Source organism: Echinops telfairi, unplaced genomic scaffold (genome assembly GCF_000313985.2).
Source record: "Echinops telfairi isolate 266 unplaced genomic scaffold, ASM31398v2 ScPeMD7_443;HRSCAF=831, whole genome shotgun sequence".
In the NCBI taxonomy this organism is placed as follows: Eukaryota; Metazoa; Chordata; class Mammalia; order Afrosoricida; family Tenrecidae; genus Echinops; species Echinops telfairi.
In genome coordinates this window covers 34,993,605-35,003,618 of record NW_022104341.1, presented here as the reverse complement: position 1 = coordinate 35,003,618, position 10,014 = coordinate 34,993,605, and positions in this window count along the sequence as shown.

Below are 10,014 nucleotides of genomic sequence, written 5' to 3'. Positions count from 1 at the left end.
TGTAAACTTCAAGGGGATTTTAAGGAACAACCATCAGGTCAGGGCTCCCAGAGAGAAAGATGAGGCTCTCTTCTCCCCTAAAGCATTACAGTCGTGGAAATCCACAGGGGCAGTTCTACCCTGTCCCAAAAGGTCACCGTGAGTTGGCACCGACTTGATGGCAGTGAGTTTCGTTTTGATGAACGGAGAGGTTGTTGCGGGACTGAACGACGTTTTGTTCTGTCGTGCGTACAGGTCAGAACAACTGGGTGGCAATACCCACAACAGGGCTCCAAACGACTCAAGTGCCTTCATCTGGAAAATACAGCAAATAGAGAATAAACGGACAATGCTTTTCAGGATTGCTTTACTATTTACTTCCAAAAAATTCTTTAAGAGACAATAGATGATTTAAAGGGAAAAAAACCCCAAACTAACAATACCTCGTGTAGAAAAATGACATGTGATAACACTAGTGGAACGGATAAGTGGCAGAACGTGAAGTGTACTTTAGGTTTTTTAAAAAACAGTTTTATTGATATATAGCTCACATACCATACAGTTTAATAGTTCAATAGTATTCATCATCACAATTTTAGAACAACTTCTTTCTTTTCCCCCCCAAATCATTTTATTAGGACATAATCCAGACATCATACCATTCAATAGTTCAATCAAGGAGTGCTGTACCATTGCTACCACAATCATTTTCAAAGCATTTTCTTCCTTCTTGTACCCCTTGATATCAGTTCCCTATTATTACTCCCCTCTCCTGCACACACCCTCATTCTAGTTATTATCTCTATAGATTCACTGTACTTTAGTTTTAATACTGTAAATATGGTGATATCATATGAATTCACAGCTCTTATAAGCTAAGGGTGTATGTGGTAGCCCTAGATCAATCACTAAATATTAAACAAAGATGTTTCACTTTTAAATCAATTCAAATCAAACCCACTGCCCTCAGACTTATTCTTATGTGGAGCTACCCTATATGAGAATTTATAAATGCTTTAAGTTTATGGGGGCAGAACACCTCATCTTTCTCCTGTGGAGCACCTGGTGGGTTTGAACCACCAACCTTGTGGTTCGCAGCCCAGTGCTTATGCGTCAGAATGGATGCCATAGCAGTAAGTGAGTGTGTACAGATAAAATGGAACACTTAAACGTTGTCAACAAATTCAAATGAAGTATGGAAAGGATTGGGTTGGGGGTGGGACAGAGCACAAGGGACAAAACAAACAAATGGCAGAAAACAAATAGGAAGATGGTAGATGTTAGCCAATGACATCCATAATGATATTGCATGCACTTGGACTAAAGATTCCAGTTAAAAGACAGAGAACCAAATGTACACAGTTAACATGAGAGACACTTTGAAGTATAAACTTTTAAGACACGATAGGTTAAAAGTAAAAGAGGGGAAAAAGGCATCTTCCTTTTCTGGTCCATCGGTCTCTTTATCCACCCTTTTACCAAACCACATTGCCATTATTGCTGTAGCTCTAATTCAGCAAGTTCTGCACATGATTCCTGTGCACACTAAATATTGAAAATGTATAAAGCTTAATCTAGAATTACTTGGTGGTGTTGGTTCTAACTCATGCGACGCCATGTATGCAGAGTAGACTTACGCTGTAGGATTTTCTTGGCTACTGTAAGAGAGAAATATGAGATTTTCAGCTTCCGTAAATACTTGCAGCCTCAGAAACCCAAAGGAGCAATTCTCCTCTATACTTTAGGGTCATTGTAAGTCTTAATTGATTCAATGGCAGTGAATGTTTTGAGGGTGCACTATTTCTTTCTTTCTTTTTTAATTAAATCATTTTATTAGGGGTTTGTACAACTCTTATCACAATCTATACATACATCCATTGTATGTCAAGCACATTTGTACATTTGTTGCCATCATCATTCTCAAAACTTTTCCTTTCTACTTAAACCCTTGGTATCAGCGCCTCATATTTTCCTCTCCCTCCCTGCTCCCCCTCCCTCATGAACTCTTGGTAATTTATAAATTATTATCTTGTCATATCTTACACTGTCCTACATCTCCCTTCACCCACTTTTCTGTTGTCTGTACCCCAGGGAGGGGGTTATATGTAGAACTTTATAATCGGTTCCCCCTTTCTACCCCACCGTCCCTCCACCTTCCCGGTATTGCCACTTGCAACACTGGTCCTGAAGGGATCATCTGCCCTGGATTCCCTGTTTCCAGTTCCTATCTGTACCAAGATACATCCTCTGGTCTAGCCAGATTTGTAAGGTAGAATTGGGATCATGATAGTCACGGGGAGGAAGCATTTAGGAACTAGAGGAAAGTTAGATGTTTCATTGTTGCTGTACTGCACCCTGACCCTGGCTCGTCTCCTCCCCGCGGCCCTTCTGTAAGGGGATGTCCAGTTGCCTACAGATGGGCTTTGGCACTCCAAAGCCCATCTGAACTCCTCCTCTTTCTAGTGTTTCTTCTATGTGAGCTTTGTTGCTTCAAGCTTGTTTGCCTTTAAGCCTTAAGACCCCAGACGCTGTATCTCTTGCTATCTGGAAGGTGCTCTATTTCTAATGTCCTTTGTGAGTCTTCACTGAATACCCTGGAGGGAGCATGAGGGCTCCTCTCATCAGGAGATGTCTGCATCTCCAGTAACATACACCTTCTAGAATATGCATGCAACTCGCAGCTCCCCAGCAACTACTTCTTACTACGATTAGGACTAACAATTTAGAATTTAATGAAAGAGTTAAGGCTACATCCATGCTGATTTCTGGACTTCCTTTTCTGGGCAGGGCTTTTCTCTTCTGTACCTGCATTATAAAGAAAACAACCTCAGAAGCCCCAAAGTCTGATTCCTGGTTTCTCCATTTAGTGGGCTACCATTTTCTATTTTCTACTTGGGCTTCATTTTCCCAAGTCCCCCAGAGGTAAGCCGAGTGAGCAGTGAGGCCTAAAGGAACCCTGGAGCTGCAGTGGGTTGTGTGTAGGGCGCTAACTACAAAGTCAGCAGTTTGAAGTCACCAGCTGCTTCTGAGGGAAAAGATGAGGTGTGCTCCAGTAGAAAAGTGACAGGGGCAGTTTTCCCCTGTGTTGTATAGATTCACTGGGAGTCAGAATTGGCTCAATGGCAGTAAGTTTGGTTTAGGTTTTGGAATGAGGCTTAGCTCACGTGTCTCCCTTTTGGTCAGGGATTATCGTCCAGCACTTTTGCTTTCCAATGTCTAGCAACCGTTGATTCATATCTGTTGTCCAGGTTTATAGCTGTTTATCACAAGAGGGTTGATCCAATAGGAAGGATTTCCTCATAGAAAATCGTCACGTTATGTTTGTTTTTCAAAATAGTTTTATTGGGACATAATCCACATATCATGCAATCCAATAGTTCAACCATATGAAGAGATGTTGTACAATCGTTGCCACAATCAATTTTAGAACATTTTCTTCTTTCTCATTTCCCAGAAACCTTCCTTGCCATACCCCCAAGACACCATTAATCCAGTTAGTCACTATAGATTTACCCATCCTGGATGTCTACTAAAAAATATACAAAAACAAAAACCAAAGAAACAAAAAAAGCTAATAAGAATTACAAAATAAAATAGGAAAAAAGCCTCAATAGAAAAGAAAGCAGAAAATTAAAACTAGAACAACTTTAAAATTGGTCAAAAGGGAGATCAAATGATAAGGTGTTACATTGTAACGAAACCCCATCTACCATAATCCAAGTTCCAATGAACTCGGCATGACAGGCAGGTGATATCCCAGGTCAACGCTCAGAGGGAATTCCTTGGAGGCTTAATCCACATGTATCTCTCCTTCACGGATTTTTTAAAACTGATACCTTTTTAAATGGATCAAAAGAGGGCTCAAGGGAGATGTTACATTTTAACTTAACTATATTTACTGCAGTTGTTTCTACAATACTCTCTGACTGATAACAAGGCTATTCACACCTCTCAGTTATGACCACAGGGAATTCACCGGAGACTTAATCTATGTGTGGACTCGGCAAATGAGTTTTGGGCTACCACTACCTTTCATAGCCTTCTGCAAACTGAGATTTCACAATTTAAGCTCTGGTATCATTTCCTCCTTTGGATTTGAATCATATTATTTAAACCCTTGGATCACACAGACTAGTGTGCTTCTTCCATGCGGACTTAGTTGACGCTTCAACTAAATGCTGATGTATTCAAATGCTTCTTCTTTGAATACAAGCCTTTAAGACCCCAGATGCTATTCTTTCTGATAGCCAGGCACCACAGTTTGTCTTAGCACCCATATCTTCAGTGATCTCTTCATGAGGGTGAGTATCAGGAGGGCCAGGCCATAAGAACTAATTGATCTTAGATTGGGGCTAGAATTAAGTGCGAGCCCAAGACACATTGGGTGTTTTGATCATCATTTCTTCCGTAACATTCTCCCTCACTTTTACTTCTACAACTCTTCGCATTCCTCCTGAATTTCTGATTACACGTCCTCTATCTCCTCCTTCTCTTTCTGCTCTTATCTGATGTATATTCTCCACAAGAATCTGATATTCTTTCCATTCTCATAGTTTTACAATGATTTCTTTGATTCAAAACCCCTTATCTCTAGACCAGCACTATTTCCCAAGTTCCTCCCCGTATTTCCAAATGTCTACTTGAACAGCGTGCTTGAATGAACACCAGACTAAGTATTGCTCAAAAAGATCAATTTTCTTTCTTCCATTTCTTAATCTTATTCCTAGACAAATTTGATTCCTCGTTTCAGTCAATGGCAGTTAAAACCCCTCGACCATTTATTCATTGCTAAGCCTTTTGAGTCTATATTTAGCATGTACCTTTCCTTTATCAACTCTGAACTTATCCACATTTGGATTTTTACTAATTCTCCGTTAGACGATCATAAGAGTCTCCTAACTGATTTGCCTAGTTCCTCCTCATTCTAGACAATCCTTCCTGCAGATCACTCCAGTAATAGGTATATTCCTTGAGTTCACGTTTTTGGTCTGTGTTGTTAATTGTTGCATTCCCAGAATCTCGAGCAGGGTCTTGTATACAGGTGGCACTCAAACAGATTGTTGAATCTCTGATTATTTCATGACTTCCGAGTGCTTCAGGACAACTTTTTGTCTTGTGGTAAATATATATTTGGGGTCTCTAAAAGTTCATGGAAAAACTCCATTATCATTTCAGGTAATTTTATTTTTCACAAACTTTTTGAATTCCTTCATGTATGTACATACATATAAGAAACAGCAACATTTTTTTATTGAATACCATGTACTCTGCTAGATGGTTTACACCCCTTGTCTTCCTTATTCTTTGAGAATGCTACTGAAAGAAAAACTCCAAATTATGGGGTGGGGTGGGCAGGGGGCAGCTTCTGGCTGAAATAAATATTAGAGGTGCTTCAGAAGCTCAGGGAAAATTGAAGGAAAATAAATGGAATGTTCCATGAAGTTTTTGAAGATCTCTCATATATGTTCAATTGCTGAAATTCCAGTTGCCTGAACATTTTTCTCTCAGCTAGCAGAGTTTGAGGGGTCAAATACTCTTTTCACCCATTGTGCCTGCTGGGAGGCCATTCACATGTTTATGTCTCTTTGAAGTATTATTATTGTGACGACTGCTCTTCAACCTATCACTGCCAGCACCACTGCTGTCATCCCCTTAGTGCTATAGCTGCTGGCCCAGGGCTGCGCTGTGTCAGGCAGCTTCTCACTGCAGTCTGGACTTGCAGTAAACTACCCTTCCCTTATAGCTTCTCCTCTGAGTTCTCCAAATGTAGTCCCTGACTACAGAGTTGCAGGAGGCCTGGAGGAGCCATGCTGCCAGAACACTCAGACGGGGAGGAGGTTGTCTCTTGCCAGCCCTTGTCCCCTTGGGTCACATCTGTTTCTCCTTCCAGCAAGATTTCCTCACAGTCCACAGCTACTGGTCAGAGGACAGATTTTCCCCTGGTAATGGCTCCAGTTGAGTAAGAAATAATTGAATCTCCAAGAATTTGCTAAGAACTTTTCATGTGTATAGAACTCTACTAACTGCCAAGAAAGAAACTTAAAAGAACAAAACAAAACAAAAGAACAGACGAATCCATTTCAAACCACATATTTTGTCTGCTTTTAAAAAGTTGAAATCCTAAAAAAAAAAAAGTTGAAATCCACTGGAGTAGATGTTCTTGGCTAAAAGCAAGAATACCAGAAAGAGGTTTATCTGTGTTTTATAGACTATGCAAAGGCATTCAACCATGTGGATCATTACAAATTATGATAACATTGCATAGAATGGGAATTCCAGAGCACTTACATCTGTTCATGTGGAATCCGTACATAGTAATTTAAGCAGAGGAGAATATTGATTTGTTTAAGGTTAGGAAAGGTATGTATCAGAAATTTATCTTTAATCATACTTACTCAATCTATATGCTAACCATGTAATCACCAAAACTGGACTATATGAAGGTATTAGGATTGAAAGACAAAGCATTAACTACCTGCAACCAGTCTTGCTTGCTGAAAGCTAAGAGGATTTAAAACATGCACTGTGATAATTATGAATATTGTGCCACGTAGGCCAATATGATCATGTGGGCATACTTTAGTCAGGTTTCAGCTTGATTGGAGGATGACTGAAATAAACAGAAAGCTGTCATCTCATGTCCCTTTTACTCTCTGGTGATCAGACCAGCATACTGCTGCTTTAGCTAGCTATCTACCTCAACCTGTGTGCTATACTACCTGTGGGCCAAGCCAACCTGTGAATCGTGTCACGAGAGTTTGAGGCTCCTTCGAGGCCTGCTTTGCCATGCTGCTGGTGCATACATTGCTTGAGCTTGAGGCTTGTGGATGCTGTTGCCATGCTTGAGATGGAGATCCCATCAGGGCCTGCTTCGCTAATGCCTGTGAGAACACTCCGTTGTCTGCTTCCTTGACCTTGGACCCAGCAGCCCACATGAGTTAAAGGACTTCTCGTATGTTAACTGTTCCATAAAAGTGAGTTGAACTGAGCTGAACTGAGTCTTCCGTACTACTCTGTGGACTAATTAGCTGTTATATTCCTTCTCGCTGTATAAACCTATATATATATAAAATCATGTATCCTGATTTTGTTTCTCTAGAGAACCCCGCCTAACACATGCATTGATGAAGATCAAAGACTAAAGCTTTCAGAATGGATTACACTTCTACATAAAAAATTCCTTAATTGGACCAATAAGCAACACCATAATAAGCAGAAAAAAATATTGAAGTTGTTTAGGATTTCATTTTACTTTGACCTACAATCCACACCCTTAAAAGCAGCATTGAATAAATCAAACAAGGTATTGCACTGGGCAAATCTGCTGCCAAAAAACCTCCAAATGTTAAAAAGCCAAAATATTGCTTAAAGGACTGTGGCACACCGGACCCAAGCCAGAGTATATTCAATGACCCCATGTGCGTACAAAAGTTGGACAACAAATAAGTAAAACATTCAGAGAAGAGGTGATGAATTGTGTTGGCAAAGAGTGGAATTATGATGTTGGCAAAGAATATTGAATATATTATGAACTTCCAGGAGAATGAACAAACAAACCTATCTTGAAAGTATAGCCAGAATTATCCTTAGAAGTGGTGAAATTTCATCTCATATACTTTGGACATGTTGTCAGTTGGGTCCAGTCCCTGGAGAAGGACACCTTGCTTGATAGAGGGTCAGCCCCAAAGAGGAAGAGCTCAAAGAGGTGGAATGACACAGGGCTACCCACAAATGGGCTCAACTCCAGCCATGACTGTGAGAATGGTGAGGGATTTGGCAGTTTCCTGCTGTTGCTCATAGAATTCCATGAGTTAGCTCTGACTTGATGGCACCTAGCAACAAAAAGATGTTCTTTCTCTTTAACGTTTACTTGTAAATTTAGCACTTCTTTGCCAAAAATAAAAAACACCCGACAAATGGACGAAAACCATGTTGGTTTTTGCTAGATGCTGTTGAATTGGCAAAGGGTCATCAATAACAAAAGACTATTGTAGAAAGAATACATCAGCAGTGTGAAACATCGCCGCTCAGCACTGCTTCAGCATCCTCTTCTGCAATAAGCGGTCGCCATTGATGATCCTTACTTGAATCAATTATTTCACTGGACGACGAAAATCAGTGTCTTTCAAGTATTATCACTCTGGCAATTTTCTTTAAATACATATTGTTTTTCAACGGGAGCGATATATAGTTCTTCTGAAAAAGGCAAGATAACTGTTTAGTGCTTCACATTTTACTACCAATTTCAGAAGAGAAATTTGTTGAGTAGTCACCCCCCCATGCTGGCAAATTAGTTTTTTCACTTTATTTCACTTTTTGGGTGTCACTAAAGCCTTTTGGATTGTTGTGTATTCAATGTTTCATGGTTTACTATAACTGTGTTGTTGTTTTATGATAAAACTGTCCCAAATTACACTAGTGGGAGACGTTTTAAATTGCCTCCTGGCTCTTAGTTACAACCAATCACTGATCACTTCCTGACTTTTTGCATCAAGAAGTCCTAAGTTTACCTTTCTGTTTCATACTTAGAGTCAGATATTTCTTCAACGATTCAGATCCTTTTGCTAGGTAGTGATGAGTAGAAATGCAGATCTTGGTTTGAGGTGTGTTCGTTGCTAGAGGTATGGACTTTGCTTCTAGCTCTTTCCATGGACAGAGATAGAAAATTTATGAAGGGTCTTCAGAATATTCATGGGAAATATCTATGATCTTTTAATTCCATCTTTTCACAATGTTTTGAAGCATCCTCATAGATACATAAATGCATATGTATTATTTTTAATTAATGATTTCATATCAATGTTTCCAGCTCAAAATTAATACTATTGTTTATCACTACAACCCCCAAACTAAATCCATTGTCATCAAGTTGATTCTGACTCATAGCAACTTTATAGGACAGAGTAGAATTGCCTCACGTTGTTTCCAAGGCTGAAATTCCAGACTGCCATATCTGTCTCCTGTGGAGTGACTGGTGGATTTGAAATCCTGACCTTTTAGTTTGTGGCTGAGCACTTAACCACTGCACCACCAGGTCTCCATTTAATACTACAGATCTTGAGTATTACAGGTCCCATAGATGATTTCAAAGAAGAATGAATAGATGTGGATGATGAGTTCGAAGCTCACACACACACACACACACACACACACACACACACAATTGGGTCATGGCAGGACAAGTCATATTCAAGACAGAAGTCTAGATCTACCTCAGATAGTGAGCATTCTTCAAACATTCTTAGCATTTGTAAACTATCTGACCCTGAATGAATGTAGATATCGTAACATTGCTCAGTCACGGGGGAAAAATCTAGCTCAAGGAAAGAAATTTTTAAAGGAAAGTGGAGAACTTCTGGTAAGTAAAGAAGAAATCTTAATGCAACCCTGGAATTAAAATACGATAGATAAAAAGGTTATCTGTATATACTTGTAAAAATTAGCAAGTCCTATCTATGGCTGGCTCCCTTTTTCTGGCTGGAAAATGATAGTTTCACAAGCACTTAAGCAAGTTTGAGAGGATGATTAATGATGAGCCACAATTCTATGGTCAAAGACGAAGCTACACTGAACATTGAATCCAGAAGACTATATCCACCCAGATTCCGCCAAGCTTTCCTAGGCTTTGAACCTGAGTCATTATGCTTAGCTTGCTTTTTTTTGCCAGAGGGTGACATTTAATCGTTGCTTTTTGCTCTTTTTTCTTTTCGGGACTAGTAGTCATGAGTCATCTGATACCAGCCCTAACTGCCACAAATGATACGGGAGTGGCCGGTTTCCTCTATCTCGGTATGCCCACCCACCCACTGCTGTTGTGCCAGATCCGACTCTTAGCCACTCTGTAGCACAGACAGAACTGTTCCTTAGGGACAGACGTGAAAGGAGAGGAAACCCAGTTGTTTTTCAAGGATGCTAGAAGACTGCCACTTCTACAGATGGGGAACACAAAGTCCAAGGGGGATCTTGGTGACTTCAATACTCAAGAACTTCCACAGCTAGTTAAGGCACAGTCAGGATGGACCCTTCCTCTGATTT